Source organism: Nyctereutes procyonoides, unplaced genomic scaffold, assembly GCF_905146905.1.
Source record: "Nyctereutes procyonoides isolate TBG_1078 unplaced genomic scaffold, NYPRO_anot_genome, whole genome shotgun sequence".
Classification (NCBI taxonomy): domain Eukaryota; kingdom Metazoa; phylum Chordata; class Mammalia; order Carnivora; family Canidae; genus Nyctereutes; species Nyctereutes procyonoides.
In genome coordinates this window covers 43,774,867-43,794,823 of record NW_026575043.1, presented here as the reverse complement: position 1 = coordinate 43,794,823, position 19,957 = coordinate 43,774,867, and the positions used below count along the sequence as shown (strand labels likewise).

The 19,957-nt window shown below is 56.7% G+C and overlaps 1 long non-coding RNA gene across 4 annotated transcripts; it reads left to right on the top strand.

Moving 5' to 3' along the window:
* Positions 1-3,268: 3,268 nt before the first annotated feature.
* LOC129508055 (uncharacterized) lies at positions 3,269-19,724 on the top strand. Of its 4 annotated transcripts, XR_008664126.1 has the most exons (8): positions 3,269-3,363; positions 4,060-4,146; positions 8,091-8,266; positions 9,117-9,196; positions 9,907-10,625; positions 11,135-11,205; positions 11,403-11,550; positions 11,914-19,724. It is a non-coding gene; the product is annotated as an uncharacterized LOC129508055 (long non-coding RNA). The 4 variants fall into 4 exon arrangements; XR_008664124.1 differs by having other exon boundaries at positions 4,070-4,146; positions 9,907-11,205; XR_008664123.1 differs by having other exon boundaries at positions 9,907-11,205.
* The last annotated feature ends 233 nt before the right edge of the window (positions 19,725-19,957 follow it).

The following is a 19,957-nucleotide window of genomic DNA, read 5'->3' as shown; positions in this document are numbered from 1 at the left end:
CCTTGTGGGAATGGGTGAGCTACCTGGTCCAGTTTAAAGGAGCAAAGTTGATTCTCAAGTGGATCCTCTGAGATGTATGATGGCGCCTCCTCCCATTGCCATGGCAACCAACACTCCATCATATGAGTCTCAGGCCATTTTCAAGAGAGGCAGAAGAGAGAACATTGACACTTCTCTTTGGGGTTCCATCTGGTGTTCTTATCGGCTTGTGGGTTCTTGGGGCCCGAGTTAGCTCTGTAAATGTCACCTGGAAGACTGGAGTTCCTGGCAAGACGGGGTGAGGATGACATTTACCATCTTGGGGTGTGCTCGGCAAGGTCCCGGGCCTCCCCACAGGATAAGGTGAGAGTCAGAGTTACATTGATGGGGAGGCAAGAAGGGTGCCAGCTCTAGCTATCAAACTGGATGTGAATCCCAAAGGAGGTGGTACCAGTGCCCTGAGACTGCAGGATGAAGAAGGCTCTGTAGGTTTCCAACCCACCCCAGGAAAAGGGAGGATTTTTGCTCACCATAAAGGCACTCAACAGGTAGACAGAAAGAGGGCATAGGATCAGCGGAGCCCCCAGGACAGCTAATTTGGGCTCCCCATGATAAGGAAATGTGCTGTGTTATAGGACTGGGGCAGAGGACAGCCAGGCGGGTTCAGGTTGTCTTTGGTGTCTGCTGGACATGGGTTCTGACCCCTCCTTGTGTTATTCAGTTCATGGCTCACCCTGAGTCCACCTGAGTTAGACGGTCCCCTCACAGTGAGCCCCCAGTAGCTTCTCATGATCATTTCTTTTGCCTGCCACCCTCCCTACCCGCACCCCTTCTCTCAATGCTCTCCTTGAAAAGATATCCCTAGAATGAAACATACTTGGAAATAGGACCACAGGCTCATTGTTTTGTTCATCTTTTTTTTTTTTTTTAAGATTTTATTTATTTATGAGAGACACAGGCAGAGGGAGAAGCAGGCTCCAATGCAGGGAGCCCGATGTGGGACTCGATCGCGTGACTCCAGGATCATGCTCTGAGCTGAAGGCAGAGGCTCAACCGCTGAGCCACCCAGGCATCCCTCATTATTGTTCATCTTTAAGAAGTCCCAGGGAAAAAGAGAAGTGTTGAAGATCTGGAAACAGACAAGTGACTTGATTTTTTTTTTAAATCCAAATGGATATTGGAAATGATAGGCTGATACTCAGGAGAATTTGAGAACAGATTACAAAACGAGTGACTTGGGAATACTTAAAAAAAATCTTCCTTTTAAAAAAAAAAGTCTTCCTTTTGTTTGTGGTCTGGGGATCCAGGGGAAAGTAGTAGATCTGATAACTGCAATATTTTGGCTGCGTCCTCTGGGCAATGCTGTGACCACACCCCATCTTGCCTTTTCTCTAGCTGTTCCACATGAGTCTTACTTCTCTGCAAGGATTGCTAGCTCTGCCAGGGCAGGGGCAGTATCTGGGACCCTCTCTGGGATCTTCAGGGTTCCCGCAATGTCCTTGGGCTGGGTACATTGGCAAAATGCTATAGGTTTGTCGAGCGGGATTTGGATTTCCTGGAGACCAAAGCAGGGGTGGAGGGTGGCATCCGAGGAGGAGATGGACAATGTGGAAGACAGCCTGCAAACGTGGAACCTGAAGTGGTCAGTTCAAATCCTGCCTGGGTCCCCTACTGTGGCTGTGGGCAGCTCTCACAGCCTCTCTGAGTCTTTTTTTTTTCTTTTTTTTTTTTTTTTTTTTAAATTTTTATTTACTTACGATAGTCACACAGAGAGAGAGGCAGAGACACAGGCAGAGGGAGAAGCAGGCTCCATGCACCGGGAGCCCGACGTGGGATTCGATCCTGGGTCTCCAGGATCGCGCCCTGGGCCAAAGGCAGGCGCTAAACCGCTGCACCACCCAGGGATCCCAACCTCTCTGAGTCTTAATGTCCTTATCTGAGCAATGAAAATGATGTGACAAACAGAGAAGTGTAAAAATTAAATGGATGTCATAGCATTATAATAATAAAAATTATGTTTTGAGCCTTTAAGTGCCAGGCACTGTGCTAAGCTGCCCTCTGCCGCGCATTTCCACATTTAACCCACATAACCCTATGAGGCGGCTTCCATCATTATCTTTACTTTATGGACTAGGAAACCGAGTCTCAGGAATGGTGTGTCCAAGGTCATCGGCTAAGGGACGTGGACAAAGCTGAAATTAAAACCCAGGACAGGCTGGTTATAGAGGCCACCGGAACCGTCTAGCATTGGTGCCCAAGCTTGAATGTGCATCAGAATCCCCTGGAGGGCTTGTTAAAATGCAGATCTCTGGGCCCCACCGCAGAGTTTTCCACCCCGTAGTGCTGGCGTTGAGACCTGAAATTGGCATTTCTAGCAAGTTCCCAAGTGATGTTGATGCTCCTGGTCTAGGACCACTTTCTGGCATTACTGCTCTACCGAAGGGTGGGTACTAAGCAGAGGGCTGTTCAAAAAACAAAGGACCAAACCTATAAAAGTGGTCAGGCCGAGGGGTGTCGTGGCACGCACGCGGGCGTGAAGGCGCGGGCAGGGGTTCGAATCTTCCCTCCACCGTAAGCGCGAGTCCACCTGGCAGGATTCACCGAGAAGCACACGGAGAGCCCCCGCGGGTGAGGCGCCTGGTGCTCCGGGGCCCGCGTCCCGGGTCCGCTGATTGCGCGGGGCTCCGGGCTAGGGCTCCGGGCTTGGGCTCCGGCTGGGCTCGGCTTGGGCTCCGGGCTGGGGCTCCGGGCTTGGGCTCCGGGCTGGGGCTCCGGGCTTGGGCTCCGGGCTGGGCTCCGGGCTGGGGCTCCGGGCTGGGGCTCCGGGCTGGGCTCCGGGCTGGGCTCCGGGCTGGGGCTCCGGGCTGGGCTCCGGGCTGGGGCTCCGGGCTGGGGCTCCGGGCTTGGGCTCCGGGCTTGGGCTCCAGGCTAGGGAGTCCAGCCGGGCCAGCGTTGCCATGGCAGCGCCGCGGGCGGGGATGCTGGAGGCCCGGCTCGCCCCTTTGTGCCGCGGGGGCGGCGGCGCGCTCCCCCCACCCTCCCCGCCCGCCGCGGCTGGCGGCCCGGACCCCGGGGGAGGGGGCGGGGGCCGAGGGGAGGCCGCGGGCTCGCGGGGGGGGGGGGCCGGCCCGAGGGGCGCCGAGGCGCGGCCGGGGGTGGGGCGCCTCCGCCCGCCAGCCGCTCCCGCATTAAAATTTCATGGGCGCTGCAGCAGCTTACAAAGACGACGCCGGCTGCGCTCGGGGGCCGGAGGGAGGGAGGCTGCGGACGAGTGCGGGGAGGAGTTTGCGGTGGGAGGCGCTTGCAGGGGCTCCCCCAGTTCTGCGCCGTGAGCCCGGGCACAAAGAGCCCTCTGCACTGGCGCCGCAGGACCGCGGACCCGAGGTGAGCCGCCGCCGGGCGCTCGCGGCCCCCCCCGCCCCCCTCCCCGAGCGCCCGGCGCCCCGCACGCGGCCGACAGCCTCGCTCCCCGAGGTCGGGTCGAGGGTGGGTCCCGGGGTCCCCGGCAGCGTTCAGGGGATGGCAAGGGCTGCCCGGAGTGGCCCTCATTTGCAGGACGGAGAGCTCCTGCCGCCGGCACTCGTCCAGCGCGGCCAAGACTCGGGCCTGGGTGGGGCTTGGGGCCGCGGGGGAGGCTGCGCTGGGAGCCCGGTGCGGGGAGAGGGGTGCGGGGTGAGGGGTGCGGGGGGCGGGGGGGCGAGTTGTCCTCAGTCGGGATCCGAGGGCGAACAAAGACCCTCCCCATCCCCCGCTGCCGGACCGGAGGAGGGGACCCTGGACCTCGCCGGCCCACCAGGTCGGCCGCTAAGTGGCCCAGTCCGGGACGGAGCCCGGGTGGCCTGGGAACTGGGGTGGGGGTGGGTGCTTGAGCCCCGCTTCTCTCCTACCGAGCCCACCGCCCAGGGCCTGCTCGGGCTCCGTCGGTGGGACTCAGATTCTAGACGTGCGGCGCGCTGGGTGGGTCCCGCGGATGGGGAGGGCAGGAAAACCACCTTCCTTGAGAAGAATGATGGCAATGATGATGATAAAAATAACCCATCAGTTTACAGAGAGCTTACTTTACGCCAGCAACGTGTTTAGTGCTTTGCAGGCATCACCACCACAGTCCCACGAGGAGCTAAGAACCCCATTTTAGAGATGAGGACGCTGAGATCCGGAGACGGTTAGGTACGTGTCCAAGGTCACAATGCCAGTGATTCCGTATCCAGATATGTACGATTCTAAAGCCCGGTGTATATCCCCAAACAGGTCTGGGGAGCCCTCAGAACCCTTGCCACCTCTCCTCCTCCCCAGGACGCTCTCTAGAGAGGCTGGAAATGAAGAGGGGGTTATCAGATCTCCTGTGCCCCCAGCGGAGGGTCCCGGGCCAGAGAAATTGCTTCTGGGACTCTGCAGGGGGAGGCCTGGGGGACCCGGAATCCCTCCTGTCCACCCCAGGCTCCAGACCAGCGCGCGCGGGGATTGCTGGCGCGCACACCCCACTGCAGTGCCGTCGCGGGGAGATCCGCCCCCACCTGCTGCTGGGGGAAGGGGGGAGGGGGGAGGGGTCGGGAGAGAAAGGCGACGGAACGTGCGGGAAAAGGCTTTGTTTTTGCCGGTGCCAACCCCAGACCGAGCGCCCACCCGGAGCAGAACGCTGGTTCTGGGCTCAGTGCTTTACTTGCCCAAAGCGCATCCCCCTCTGGGAGCACCTGGGAGCTAAGCGATCGCCTGGGTTTGGTGGGGGCTGTGGGGGGCGGGGGGGGGGAGGCGGGGATGAGTAATTCCACTTGACAGGGAGACCTGAGGACAGTGGTTCTCAGACTTTAGGGGCGTTGCTTCAAATATGCAGATGTCCGTGCCACGTGGCCAGGGGATGAGTCAGCAGGACTGGGTGGGGCTGGGCATCTGGGTGTTTACTCAGCCCCCTCCTCCCAGTCTTCAAGCAGGTGGTCAGACCTTCCGGTCGCTGGTCGAGGGAAGGGTACCCCAGCCTCTCCCCCGCCCCAGCGCAGAACCGTGTCGCAGTCCGCGCAAAATGGTATCCCCTGGGACCCTTTGGCCAGTGCCTGGCTTTGGGTGGCACTGAATCCCTCCCACACTGGCTCTGATTAAATTCACGTTGAAAGAATTTATGGGTAGCAGCGCCGGCGCCCCTCCACGCCTGCATTTGATTATTTGGTGACCCTTGCCATTTGAGAAGGGCTCTAGATCTACCCTGCATCTCTCTTACTGCTTTTTCTGTCTCTCCCAACTCTTCACGGAGGAGAGAGCTGGTCTTCAGAGCCCCCCCCCATAAGGAATCAAACCCCTTGTGCCAGCTTTAGGAGACCCATTCTCTATGCTTGCATTAAAAATGAGAATTTTATCATTTGGGGTGATTTTTAAGAATGAACTTATCAGTTTAATACAATGGAGGATAATTGTAAAAGGTTGGAGAGGACAGATGTCCTCTATACTCATATGCCCTTTGGTTGGACCTGCCAGTTGGTTTCATTTTTCTTTCTTTCTTTCTTTCTTTCTTTCTTTCTTTCTTTCTTTCTTTCTTTCTTTCTTTCTTTCTTTCTTCTTTCTTTCTTTCTTTCTTTCTTTCTTTCTTTCTTTCTTTCTTTCTTTCTTTCTCTCTCTCTCTCTCTCTCTCTCTCTCTCTCTTCTTTCTTTCTTTCTTTCTTTCTTTCTTTCTTTCTTTTCTTTCTTTCTTCTGATCCGTGTTTCCACCCAGGTCACCTCTTAAGCTCAGCTTCAGTAAGGAAGTAATTTCCCTCCTCTGAGCCTCAGTCGCCTCATCTGTAGAATGGGAATCATACTCCCTGCCTTAGAAGGCTGTCATGAGGCTAAGAAGCAGTACGTATGAAGTGCCTGCAGCCAGTAGGTGCCTGATAAAGATATAACTGCTGAGTGTGCCCACTGTGTACTGGCTGAGTTCACTTACAAGGCCCCTAAGTCTTTTATTGATCTCGAGTTATTTGCTTTTATTTGCATTGGGGCAGTTGGTTCCTCTTCTGGGTGACCCTTGGGCTGTTTGAGCAAGGGGGTGTTTCTGGGGCACTGGGTCGGTCCATTGTGCAAGTTCAGTGGGCTGGTGAATAACTTATAGGCTATCCTTTGTTCCAAGGGGGTCCTTCCTCTAGTCTCTGAGGCTTGGCTCATCTGTCAGCTGGAGCTCTATGTGAAACAATAGCCAGAGATACACTGGGGCAGAGGCAAAGGCTGGCTGAGAGTGACATCTGTCTCTGTGTCCCTCACCAGGCTGATCGGATCAGATGAGGCGGGGGTCCCCTCCCCGCTTTGTAGTCTAGGTGGGCCCCTGTGGAAGCTGGATGAGCCATGGAAGGGAGGGAGAGACTGAACCAATTGTGTACTCAAGGGTATGGAGTAAAACACAACGCCTCTACAGCTTAGTGACTGTTTGCCAGGCTTCTTGCTGGGTGCTGCCTCGTGGAGACCCCGTGAAGAGGCTGGGAATTGGGCATTACAACTGAGACACCGAGGCTCAGAGAGGTGGAGTGCTTAGCTCAGGATCACACAGCCAGTTGGAAGGAGAGTCAGGACTTCACCCTGGGTCTCGTCTGGCCCTGAGACGTGTGTTTGTGACTACAGCACCACACCACCTCCTCTCCTAAATGTCAATTTGATCCGTTGCCTCGAGACTGTGGAAGCAACTGGAATCAAATGACCCGATATGGTTTAGCAATCGTGGGCCAGTTTCCCCAATGGTGGTACTAAGGCTCCTGGCCACTCTGTTTTCAGTGTACACATCCCTTCCTGGAGGCTTCTCCCATTTAACTTCAACCCCAATTTGAACACAAGTCTTCCACCCCTTTGGGGTTCAACAAGCCTTAGAATCCAGTCGCACCACTTTCTCGATGGGTGATGTTGGAGTGAGACACTTTGAACCTGTTTGTTCATCTGTAAAATGGGGACAAGAAAACCCAGTTTATTCTTTTGTCAGGTAGTTGAAAGTGCCCCCAGGTAGTATCTGTCCTCAATACATGTTGGTTTCCCTTCATTCTCCTTTTAGTCTCTTCCTCCCCCTGCAGCTCAGGGACTCCCTTCCCTTGTTTGAGAGCGACTTGCATTTTGAAGCTCCTCTTTTGTGCCTGCCGTGTTTGAATTTGTCCGGAAACAGGGTTTTCCACAGCTCTGCAGATGGGTCTGTTTCCCTCAGCTGGGCTCCTGCGCCTCTTATTCCCGGGAGGCTCCCCTTATTTCTCAGCACTCACTCATCCAAAGCAATTTAGGCCAACATCTCCCTTATGCCAGCTCTCTGAGTAGCTATTTTATTCCAGAGTCAGGGAAAAAACCCAAGAACCCAGAGGGACCCTAAAATGCAACTGAATGCATATTTCCCTGGCAGCTGTTCCTCCGTTACCAGGAATGGCACAGAGTTTGGGGGGGGGATGAATACCCCACAATGGTGTTAATGAGCCGTGGGTGTGATGGTAGTATTAACAGTGTAAGAAAATAATAGAATATGAGCTAATAGGTAGTATTTATTATCCCATGTGATCCTCAGAGCAGCTTTGGGACGTGGGTGCCATTATAATCCCATTCCTGGATAAGGGGACAGGCTCAGAGCAGTAGTGGGATCGTTCAGCATGGCCCAGTAGGATGGACCCCGTGCTGTCAGGCCCGTCCGTGTCCTGTCCAATGCCAGGGGATGTTTTGGCTGGCACCAGCCCCAGCAAGATTGCTTTCCTGGTTTCCTTCTTCTTTTGTATTTTTTTTTAATTTTTATTTTTAAAAAAATTTTATTTATTTATTCATGAGAGACACAGAGAGAGAGGCAGAGACACTGGCAGAGGGAGAAGCAGACTCCATGCAGGGAGCCTGATGCGGGACTCGATCCTGGGACCCAGAGATCGCACCCTGAGCCGATGGCAGGCGCTCAACCACTGAACCACCCAGGTGTCCCTTCTTTTGTATTTTTAAAATATTTTATTTATAGGAACACCTGGCTGGATCCCAGGACCCTGAGATCGTGCCCTGAGCCAGTTGCCCCTCCTGTTTTTTTCTTCTGATCTGCATCTGAAGGAATCAGTTTTGGCCTGACCCCTGGCATCTACTCTCTAGTGTACTCGTGGGTACATATTTATTCCCCTCCTCTTCTTTATTTCTATTTCTCTCCGTAGCAGCTGGATGCATCTCCCAGCCCGCCCATGGGATTCCAGACATGTCTATGTGACCATCACAACCCTATCAGCGTCGAAGGAGTAACCAAGGTGACCCTTCTGTGCACCCTTGGAATAACAGAGACCAGCCCCATGCTATGAAATCCATTGGTGTGGAAACCTCCTGACTCTCAGAGGTAGGAGGGATCTCTAGAATCTTCTGGGCTCCAATCCCTCAAGCAGAGCCTCCCTGCTGGGGCCTCTGACCTTGCCTTGCGGGGGGGGTGGGGGGGGTGGGGGGGTGGGGGTGGGGGGTGGAGGGGTGGAGGGGGGTGGGGGGGTGGTCTGTGTGGGGTGGTGGAGGCTGAGATGCCAGGGCCCTGGGGCCACAGGGAAGTTTCTGTCTGGCCTTTGATCCAGCTCTTCTCCATTCTTATCCTCTGTGTCTAAAGGAGTTTTGAAAAATAACAAGTTATGATTTACCTATAATAAAGTGCACCCATTCAAAGCATACATTTCAATCAAATGTTTTGTGTTTTGCTAAATGTGGACACCTGCATAACCATCACCACAATCCACATCTAGAACATTTTCAGCTCCCTAAAATATCCCCCTGTGTTCCTTCGCTGCCAGTCCCCTCCCGGCCCCAGCTTCAGCCCCAGGGAACCACTGATCAGGGAAGCCCTCTGCCTAGAAACTAGACTTGTGTTTTCTAAAATTCTATTAATATGGAATCTTTTGTATTGGGCTTCTTTTGCTCAGGATAATGTCTTGAGGTTCATACTTGTTACGGCATGGATCAGTGGTTCTGTCCTTTTTTGGGTCTAACTTTATGGAAGGCATGGTGTAAATGTTATAACATCCATTTCAAGTGCACAGTTTGATGACTTTTAGCAAATGTACCAAGGTACAGCACCCGTTGCCATAAATCCATTTTAGGATATTTCCACTGCCTTGGTAAATGCGCCCCCATACCTACTCACTGCTAATCTCCACCATCCCACCCTTGATTCCAGATGACCACTAGTCTACTTTCCGTCTCTGCAGGTTTGTCTTTTCTGGACATTTCACATACGTGGAGTCAAACAGCACGCAGTCTCTTGTGCCTGGCTTCTTTCATCTTCGAGGTTTGTCCAAGTGGTAGCATTGAACGGTCACTTGTCCTTTTTTTTTTTTTTTTGAAGATTTTATTTATTTATTCATGAGACACACACACACACACACACACACACACACAGGCAGAGACACAGGCAGAGGGAGGATCAGGCTCCCCGCAGGGAACCCAATGCAGGACTTGACCCCGGAATCCTGGGGATCACACCCTGAGCCAAAGGCAGACCCTCAACCACAGAGCCACCCAGCCGCCCCTACCGTTCCTTTTTACTGAAGAGTAGCTTTCATTATACAAATGTGTATCCATCCATGCGCATGGGGTTTTAATTTGATCTGTGTTACTGGGGGTAAATACACCTCCCACTCCAGGAGGCATATCCTACTTCTGTGACATCACCAATTATGGCACAAAGATTTTCTCAGCCGGTGAAAACAATTTTGGGAATGCTCACCGTGTGCCAGGCACTAACCCTTGAAGAATAATGAACATTGAGTTGCACGTCGGATATGTGGTCTCAAGGAGGCAATACTCTCATCTGTTCACCTGCCCTTAATGCCCATGCCTTCCTTGCTACCCTCCTAGACAGGGGTACACTGCTTCACCCAGGGGTTGGCGTTTCCCTTGAAACCTTCATTGCCTTATTGATATTGGGGTCCGCAGGGTCGGGGGAAGGGCCTTTGTGTCAAGCAAGGCTCCTCTGAGCAGCCCAGGATCTATTTACAGAGTACAGCAAGGTCCTGGGACAGAGGAGAGAGGAGGGGATTTCCGAATCTTCCTGAACATTCGTGACCGCCCTGGGGAAGCAGCCTTGCAGATAAGTATTCCAACTTACCTGCCCGCAGCCTACCTGCCTGCCCTCTTTCGGTCTGTGCAGGAAAGTGTAGAACCTCAGAATCCCACGTGGGGGTGGAGGTGGAGGTGGGTGGTGCTTTTCAGCTTTTTCAGCTTTTCTACCCCTCTGTGTTACAAACAAAGACCTTGTCCCTGTTTCATGGGGCCCCAGAGAGGGTCATCTTCCCACCCCTGCTTTTGGCATGGAGGCTAGAATTTTGTAAACTCCCACCATCGGGAACTTCTGTGGACGTGAGTCAAGTGACCTCACCTCAAGAACCTGTAGATGTGGTGTCAGAAGGAGGCAGGAGGGGACTGGCGACTCCTGGCAGTGCTTCTCAGTTCTGGCCCTCTGTCGTCATATTCGTGAAACTTGGCCAGGGCTCCTCTTTACCTGGCGGTTGAGCGGGGACACTGGCACTGTGACTCTAGGGCCACATTCTTTCCTCTAGGTCCGGACCCGTGCCTTGAGGCTCAGGTGCCCATCACAAACTCTGAACACCCACCGAGGGGCCCCCTGACTCTCCTGGCACAGGTCTGCCGGTTGATGAAGATAGCTTAGCTGTCACCACAGGCAAAACCGAGAGATGATTCTGGGTCAGGATTAGCAGGTGTGTAATGGGGGCAAAAGAGTATCTGAGGCTGAGCCGAAGGGCCCCCCTTATTTCCTCCTCTCCGCTGCCTCGAACTGTGGGTTAGTACTGTGCACTCTGGGTGAATGCAGGGTGGGAAGGATCCCAGGGCGCAGAGAGAGAAAGAGAGAGAGGGACAGACTTCCCAGGGCCACACAGGATGATGGCTGAGCTGGATCAGAACTCTGGATTCCTGACTCCGTTCACTGCTTCCACTCAGCTATTGCCAAGCTGAATTTGTTTTACTTTGTCCTGGGCCCCCTTCTGCTGTTATTGGGGAACAGAGAGGTTGGTGAGGGCACCCCCCTCAACCCAAGGACATTCGGGGGTGGGAGGAAGGGAGGTGGTGGGCAGTGTGCCTGGGCCCAGCCTCTCTGGCTCCAGGGGGGCCTTCTTGTTATCAGAGACTTCTGGCCATGCCCCCCACCTGGGGAGGGGGCCTGGGTGCAGTTTTCTCCTGCGGCGTGGTTGGCTCTTTTGTCTTCTAGGATGGGATCTACCTGGGAAAGTGGCTGGGAGCTGGGCCGGGGCTGCCCACCTGTTGGCTGGGAGCTGCCAGGTAAGCCTGGGGAAGCGTGGGGAAGGAAGTTGCACTGGGCTTAGTTTTATGGGGGCAGGATCGTTCCCCCACCAGGAAGGCCCAGCCAGGTGGCTGGAAGGCTTGCTCTGTGCGGTCTTATGGGGGTTGTGTGGGGACCGAATCAAGACCACTGTGGGTGGGTTATGGCAGACCTTTCAGTACGTTCCTTCCCTCAGCACGAACATGGACCAAGCACCTTCTCTGAGCTAGATCCTGGGGATCCAGAGGTGAACACCAGAGACACCGTTCCACCCTTGCAGATCTTCACACGAGAACATGATTTATCACCGTCTCAGCGAGGGAGTGAGCTCCCCAACCTGGGAGGTGTGCATGTGTGCATGTGTGTATATGTGTGTACTGGGGGAAGGTGGTGCCGAAGTTCCCTTGGTAGGGATGTTGTAAAGGGAATCCAAGCCTCTTGGGGCCACTGGAGCCTCTTTTTGCCCATCTGAACCCTTGCCCCTTGTCTGCCCATGCACCAGGCACCTATTATTGCTCTTGTAGTCCTGCCAGGGTGGGAAACTCTGTTCCTGAGTTTCTTTTAAAAATCATTAGTGTCTAAAGCCCTTACCCACACCCTGTCTAGAGAGCCTGAGGGTCTCTGAAGGTGTCCCCCCTCTCAGGGGTGAGGTTAGGTTGGGGGATGGAGGCCGTGTCCTCGTCCTAACTCGCTGCACTCCCCCCCAGGAGGCTCAGCCTGGCCTGGTCATCTCTTTGGAGCCCGGGTGACTCGGGACTCTGGTCACGGTGACATAGGGAGCAGCCTTTGGTGGTTTCCTGGAACTCTGGGAAGACCTCATCTTTCCCAACTGCTAAGACGGAGCCTCCCGTGGATAAAGGACCCTCCCGGTTGGCGCTCGGCTGAGGACATGCCCTGGCTCTGGAGGAGAGCTTGGGGGCGGGGTGTGAGGGAGGCTGGGAGCCCCCTGCCCCTCCGTGTCCACCTGGACCCCGCCTGTTGGACCTTACCGTCTGCACCTGGAGGCCATTTCTTGACCTGTGCCGACTTGGTCCCTCTCCGCAGCCCTGCTCGTGGCCAGTCCGTGTTCACCTGGGCCACGGCCCCGCCAGCCCTACCCTTACGAAGGTGGGGTCCTAAGGACCCTACAGGATGGGGCAGGAACTCAGGGATGGGAGTCAGGGGGGAGCTACCAGCGGGAAGGAGGGAGACACAGCTTCGTGGCCTCCGTCGGCTCAGAGTCTGCCTTGCGTCGTCTGCTCTTGATTGATTCTCATTTTTGTGGGTGCTTTTTGGATGAGGCTTTCCTGTGCCTCTGTGCCTCCTGTGCCTGAAGGTCAGAGGGAAGAGGCAGTTGGGGTCCGGGAGGACCCTTCCCCAAGTGTGGTCGAGTTCTGGGGCCCACCTGGAGGGGCAGAAGGTACGCTATCCTGAAAGGGCAGGGTTTGCCAGAGACCAGGTAGCCCTAGGCTGGGGGAGCTCACAAGAGGGAGACAGATCCAGCCTTGTCCTCCCCAGGCTCGAGGGGTTGGTCACCCCAGCCAGATCACAGACCCCTGCTCCGTGTTGCACTGATCCTGGATTCTGTCCTTGGGGGGCAAGGCAGGCAGGGCGGGCCCCAGGCATAGGCAGCCTCCTCCTTCCACGGCTGCAGGTTCACTTCCCTGCGCACGGCTCCATTCTCTACCCAGTCCAGCCGCTCCGGGGGGCGGGGTGGGGGTGGTCCAGCGCTTGTCCAAGAGCAGCCCATGGTCTAACATAGGCAAGTTTAAAAACTGGGCATTCCTTTCCTGGGGGTGGAAAAAGAGCCTGCATTGGTTCGAGCTGCCCTAACAGCATACTACAGCCCCAGGAGGGTGGTGGTGGTGGTGTGCTTAAACAGCAGAAATGTGTTTTCTCATAGTTCTGGTGACTGGGAGACCAAGATCAAGGTGTGAGCGGGGGTTGGTTTCTCCCGAGGCCTCTCTCCTCAGCTTGCAGATGGCCACCTTCTTGGCTGTGTCCTCACACAGCTTTTTCTCTGCGCTCATGTGCGGGGCTTGGGGGGGGGGTTGGTGAGGAGGAGGGGCAGATCTGGTGTCTCTTCCTCTTTTTCTAAGGATGCCAGTCCTGTTGGATTAGGGTCCCACTCTTCTTGCCTCTTTGAACCTTAATTTCCTCCGTAAATGTCCCATCCCCAAATATGGTCTTGTTGGGGGTGATGGTGGCAACTTATGAATCTGTGTGTGTGTGTGGGGGGCACACAACCCAGTCCATACAGATGGTCACCACAAGCATGGAAAGCTGGAGCCATCTTCCCCCTCAGCAGCCCCACAGCCATGGGGAGGGCAGAGCAGAGGTGTGGGAAGTAGGGTTGAGTGTGGGAGGCACTGTGCTAGGATGGTTTGGTCCTGGAGCCCCAGGGATGGATTCAGGGAGCTGGCTGGACTAGGGCAGTGAGGAGGAGCCCCAGGAGAAGGATGTCCTGGGAAGAGCCTGGGCCTTGGAGCCTGGGGGTGTGTCCCCCACTGCACAGCCTTGGGCAGGTCACATCTTCTCTGTGAGTCTGATGTCAACTCTGGAACAGGAGCCATGTGCTCCCTTCCGGGGTGGGGCACGGGGAGGAGTCAGTGAGGGCACATGCCCGCACAGTGCTGGGCCCCTAGCAGGTTGCTCACTTAACACTCCCATCCCACTGGAAGTTTAGATTTAGGGCTTATCTATTTTCTGTGCTCTGGAACTGCCAACTCGGCATCTTCTGATCCAGAGGCATTTCCGACTAGCCCTTCCCCTGCCTGTTTTCTTAATATCCATCTCGCATCAGCTTGGGGAGGTGGCCGTACTTTATTGCCTCCTGAGTAGCTCCAAAGGCCTCCTGGGTCACCCTCTCATCAGGAGTGAGCACTTACTGTGGCTCTTTCCTGTGCCGGTCGCTTGCAGTGGGGCTATAGGTGAAGCTCTGGCCGTGATTGAAACCTTCAGGATTGCACGGCTGAGCAATTGGAACTGGAGAATTGGAGAATGCAGCAGAGAACAGTCCACTGAGGCACAGGTTCTGAGTGCTTAGTGGGGTGGGAGTTAGATTCCAGAATGACCTGAGTAGGCTTTCCAGCAAGCCTGAACTGGCCAGGGCCTTGAAGGACGAGAAGGATGTGGCTTAGCTGATAGCCTCCAGGGCCCTGGAAGATTTTCCCAAAGTAAGTCCTAGGAGATGTCATTGCTCTTAAACAAAAAGGGGAGGTGGTATTGGTGGAGTTCAAATTCAACCAGTTCCTGAAATGCAGGACTTATCAGAGCCTTTAAAGTGCCAAGGGGAATTGTGAGTACTCAAGGACAGCCAGGATTCAGTGTTCTCCCCTTTTATGGCAACAGAGCCCTTTTCTTATGGAGCATCATTTAGAACGAGAGGGCAATCGGGTGGGGCTTCTGTGGGGAAACTGCACAGCATGGATAGGAGATGACCCAGCCGGGCACTCTCAGGGGCTTTGTAGCACCGACTGGAAAGGCAGCAGACCAGGAGGGGCTGGGTGTTGGAACTTGGTTCTAGGAGTCAGGTGAGCCCTATGCAGTTTTTTTTTTTTTTTTTTTTGTGGGGGGGAAGGTAGGAGGGCAGGCCTGCGGTTGGAGTAGCCAGAAGCCTGGCACCTGGTGGAGGAGATGTCCGCTGGACATGGTACCTCTGGACTTGATGCCCTTGGGGCATCACACCTTTTTTGGGAAGGCGCTGCTGTGTGTGTGTGTTGTGTGTGCGTGCACACGCCAGTGTGCCTGAGTGTGACAGGATCCAGCCTTCTGGGAGGGGGCTGACCAGAACCAGGCAGGGGTTTCCGGCCAGGACCAGCAGGATCTATTCTCAGGTTAACCAAACTGTTTTGGCGGGAGGGCCCCTCAGGCCCAGAGCCGAGAAATTGGGAAACAAAATGGCCTGGGGCGAGGTCCTCGGGACTCAGGACTCAGGCTCGATTGGGGAGGGGGGCGGGCGGGCTGAGAAGCGTGGAGGCGGAGCCCCTGCCCTGGTCAGGCCCGGCTCCCTGGCTGGCGGGGCGGGAGGCCTCTGGGGCTGAGCTGGGGGCCCGGGGCAGTGTTGCATGGTGTGATTAACCTACTAACCCAGGGCTCGGCCGGGACGCTGTGGCGTGTGACGAGGTGCCTGGCCTTCTGCCAACCAACTAACCCACTAACCAGGCCCGAGCATGCCCTACTAACCCCCCGCAGCCAGACCCTACTAACCTCGCAGCTCATGGGCCTTTCAAGGGGCTGGGACGTGGGGGCAGACGACAACGCTCCAGAAGGCCCTGCCCGTGGCCTGGGATCTCTGTGCAGACCCACGTTCCAGGACAGGGCACGCAACTGGGACTGTCGCCAGCCCTGCCGCTTCCTGCGGAGCGATTCTGAGCGGGTCACCCAACCTCTCTGAACCCGTTTCCTGAGCCGCAGAACGCGACTGTGACCTTCCCCTCACAGGCTGCAGCGAGGCTTCCCCTGAATGTACAGTTCTTGACACAGGACAGATCCTTAAAAAGAACCTACAGATGTCTGGGTGGGAGCGGGGGTGGGGAGCCCAGAAAACCCGATTGGTCGTGTCCCCTGCCTGGGCCCTGGTCCCTCGGGGTGTTCTGCACACAGACCCTTCTGCCTGGGGCCAGACACTCGCTTTGAACCCTGTGTCTCCCCCACATTCTTCCTCGTCCCCAGCTTTCTCTTCCGTAGGCAGCTCTTTGGTTCGATTACTAACCTGTCTAACCCGGGGCTGCCTCAACCGCACCCCGACCCTCCCTTAACCAACTAACGGACCTGCGTGTGTTCTTCCTTTTCTCCTAGTGACTCCTGTGTGTGTCCGCTGAGGTGCCCCGTCCGCTGGCGCTGTGCTCGCACTTACTAACCCGCCCCTACTAACCTCGTTTTCTCCTCCTACTAACCCCAGCCCTGCCGAGCTCTGGGCATCTCTCCCGGCAAGCAGAGTTCCTGGGGCTGGTCCTGCACACAGGGGCCCTCCCCCCTCCCCCCCTCTTTGCTGCCCCGATCGGCTGTGGGTTGAGCCCAGGGCTGGGTCTGAGGCGGGGGACGGCCCTACTGACCGCACCAGGGGCCCAGAGGAGGGGGCGGCGGTGCGGGGGGAGGAGGCCGGCCCCCTCCCCCCCAGAGCACGAGCATCTCCTCTGGCGCAAGTCTGGTGGCCCCTGGGGGTGGGGGGTGGGGGGGTGAGTGTGGAGGCCGGCGGGGCTAGGGCGGGGAGCACTGGGCTCCCAGCCACGGGGCAGAGAGGGAAGGCGCCTGGGTGCCCTAATTTGGAGGGAGACGAGGGCGCAATTCACCGCACCTGAAAGCCGCAGGTGCAGCAGGCACGGCCCCGCACGGGACACGCCCCCGGAAGCCAGCCAAGGAGGCGTGGCCCCCGCCGGAAGTCGGTGGGCGGGGCCTCCCTGCGTAGGAAGGGGATCTCCCGCCCGGGGATTCGCCGAGCGGGGCGCGCAGCACCGGAAGTCGGCCAGAGGGGCGTTTCTTGCCCCGGAAGTCAGGGAGCGGGCGGGAGGGACGGGCCACCGGGCGCTGCGCAGGGCGCCCCTTCCCCGAGAGCCCGGACGCGGGCCGCTGCTCGCGCCCCAGGTCCGCACCCGGCAGCCGGGCAGGGCAGGGACGGAGGCCGGCCCCAGCTTGCCCTCCCCAGAGCCCGCCAGTCGCTGAGCCCGCCGGGGCCACACCTGGGGGTGACGTCACGCCTCACCTCCAGGAGGCCCCTGGGTCTGTGTGTGGGCTCCCTCCGGCTCCTCTGCACTAACTTGCTCTCCCGCGGCTGCCTCGGGGGGCGGCCCGCCTGGGGGCCCCGGGCTCCGGGCTCCGTCCAGCTTCGCCTCGACTAACCCCTGCCCTCCGGGTCTGTTCCTCGCAGCGGACGCTAACGGCTTGTGGATTTCTCTCTGACTAACAGCAGGTCTAACGCTCCTCGTCACCGGCACTTTCGCAGCTTGGATGTCGGCATGGCTGGGGTGGGGCTAAGCCAGCGGAGCGCGGGGGCGCCTGCTCCGGCAGAGCTGTGTAGGCAGGAAGGATGCGGGGGCTCCCGAGGCGGGGCCGGGGCCGGGGCCGGGGCGGGGCCGGGGCCGGGCTGTGGCCGCGCGCCCGGCAGAGGGGTTCCCGCGGCAGGTGGGGTCGAAGCGGAGACCCCGGGCCCGGGCTTTGGCCTCTGGCCTCGGCCCGTCAGCCTCCAGCAGTCTGCATTTGGGCTTTGGTCCTCTTAACCTCCTAGCGCCGACCTAGACCCAGCGAACGGGTGGCTGCACCCTGTGGACTGGGCGTTTACAGGGGACACGGCAGTCCTGCACGGCGTCCTTGGTCACCAGCCCAGGGCCTAGAGTCCTTGATTTGGGGAAGCCCCAGGACGGAGAGCTTTGGATCTGAATGTTCACAAGGGTTCAGATGCCGTCACCCGTTTACATCGTAGTGCAAATTAGCGCGGCCTCCTCGTCGTCCTTTCATGCAGTGCAGCTGCACCGAGATACAGTTGGGCCGGAAGGGAGTTTGGTTTGCTTCAGGCCTGGGTGGGGTGGGGGGCTCCTCTGGGAGCAGACAAGGGGAGCCATGGGGCCAGGGGATCCTGGGTGGCCATAAAAGGTACCGTCAGGTCGAGATGGGGATGGCAAGAGGGACCGTTTTGCTGGCCCAGTCTGGTCGTCCTGTGGGAGAGGGTGGTTGTGGCAGGGCTTGGAGGATTGGATCCGCTCAGGGACAGGGTCAGGGGCTGGCCTGGAGGAGACTTGCAGGCAGGTTGCTTGGGTGAGTCGGCGAGCGCTGGTCTGGGGCCAAGAGCTTCTCTGGCAGCCATGGGCGTGGAGCAAATCTAGTGGGGCTGGTAGGGGAGCAGCCTGGGTGAGACCCAGCCGGTACCGGTACCGGTGGATGGAGCTCAGTTGCGGGGTGAGGGAGCTCTCTGCCGCTCTCTAGTGGCCGCCTCCCCCATTTCCCTCGAAGCGGGAAGCTCAGGCACTCACTGGGCATTCCTGGAAATTCTCTTTATTCAACTACAAAGATCTGGTGTTGCTGAGGACCTGCTCTGGGTGCTGGGACCCACCTCCGGGCCCTTCCATCAGGTGCTCGTTTAGCTCAGTGGGGGAGGTGGAGAAGTTAACGTGTAATGCAGTGAGATGGATGCTGTGCCAGGGCTGGGCAGGGCTGTGGAAGCACCCAGGAGGTGGGCAAGGATGCTACGCACCTAGTCCCCGCGAGGCGCGGTGCTCCCCTGCCAGGGGAGTGCTCTTCAGGGTATTTCAGGCTGGTGTATCGGGTGGGTGCGGGGTAGAGTGGAGTGTGGGCAGTCAGGGCAGGCTTTCTAAAGAGGGAGACACCTACAATGAGCCCTGGTCCGGTGTGGCAGGGATGAGTTCTGGGTAGTAGGAACGGCAGACACCAGGGTCTGGGCATCAGAGGGTTGAAGAGGTTCTGGAAGGTTCACGGGGAATGTAGCAGGAGACAGATGGGAAATGGACAAGCACCAGGCCACATTGCCAGGGAGTTTGAGGTTTGTCTGAGGGTAGTGGGGAGCTACAGATGTAACCTGAGGAGGGGGGCGTTGGATTTGCGTTTCAGACTGACAGTTTGGCTATTCCAGCCCAGATGGAATTCGAAGCTTATAATGAGTTCTGGTCAATTTTAGATAACAAGAACTTCTAGCTCGGGGACCCTTAGATCCGCTGTGAGATAAACAGGGTCCCTTAACCTTTGGACCAGCTGGAGCTAGTGCTGCAGTGACTGGGAAGTCAGGCAGGGGCTAGGCTGGGGTGACAGGGACGCCTCGGAGAAGGAGCAACCCTGAACATGTGTCACCCCAGCCCCTGGTGGTATGCAGCTCCCGGAGAGGCTCTGAGGGGATGTGCTCATGGGCTGAAAGTCTACAGGAGAATTTCACTTGTCCTGTGTGGTTGCAAGGGGGACATGTGTGTGTGAAGTAACCTTCTGAGAGGCTGATCCTGGGGTCACGGTGGGTGACAACCCTTCTGGAGGCAGAAGGATAGGGACTAGCCCCGCTTAGAGAGATGGTGCTGGTGAGAGTCCAGGATTCTGCATGCGAATGTGCGTGTGAGTGCTTGTGTGCACGCATGTGTGTCCTTGACTTCATACCAAAGGAAGCCAATCCCAAGTAGGTGCAGTCTGTTTACCCCCCGCCACCCCCCACCCCCACCCCCTGACCCAGGCTTTTGACGTTCACTCTGGTGTCAAGTCTACTGAACATGAAACTCATTAGGAGGAGGACCTCATGAGCTGGGGAATTGGTGGCATACTGAGCTCGGGATGCCTGGGGTAGGGGACTTGTCCCATCCCAACAAAGGATCCCAAAGGCCCTTCCTGGGAGTCTGTCCAGGGACCCATAGTTTTACTTTAACCGGAGAAGATGCCTCCTGTGTGGGGATGCTGAATGTGGGGATAGATACTTGGCTACAGGTTAAAGACCAGATTTTTACATGGATCCGGCCATGGAGTGTGAACTTGGCTCTTTCGCTTTTACTGATGAATGTAGCTTCCCTGTAGATACCATTTTGATATTAAAAACTGACTTACACCTGAAGGATGGTTGTTGCTTAAGAGGCAGGAGGGATGTCCATATAGTTCTGGGGAGGAGGGGGAGCCAATTGCATTCCTCAGGGGCTAAAGTGGGTTCTCAAACTTTTCTGAAGACTCTGACCTTACAAGTCAATACGTGGGGGCATTTCTCTTTGTTTTCCATTGTGGGAAAATACACCATAAAACTTTCATTGTGACCATTTTTGAGTGCAATAGTTTAGTGACATTAAATACATT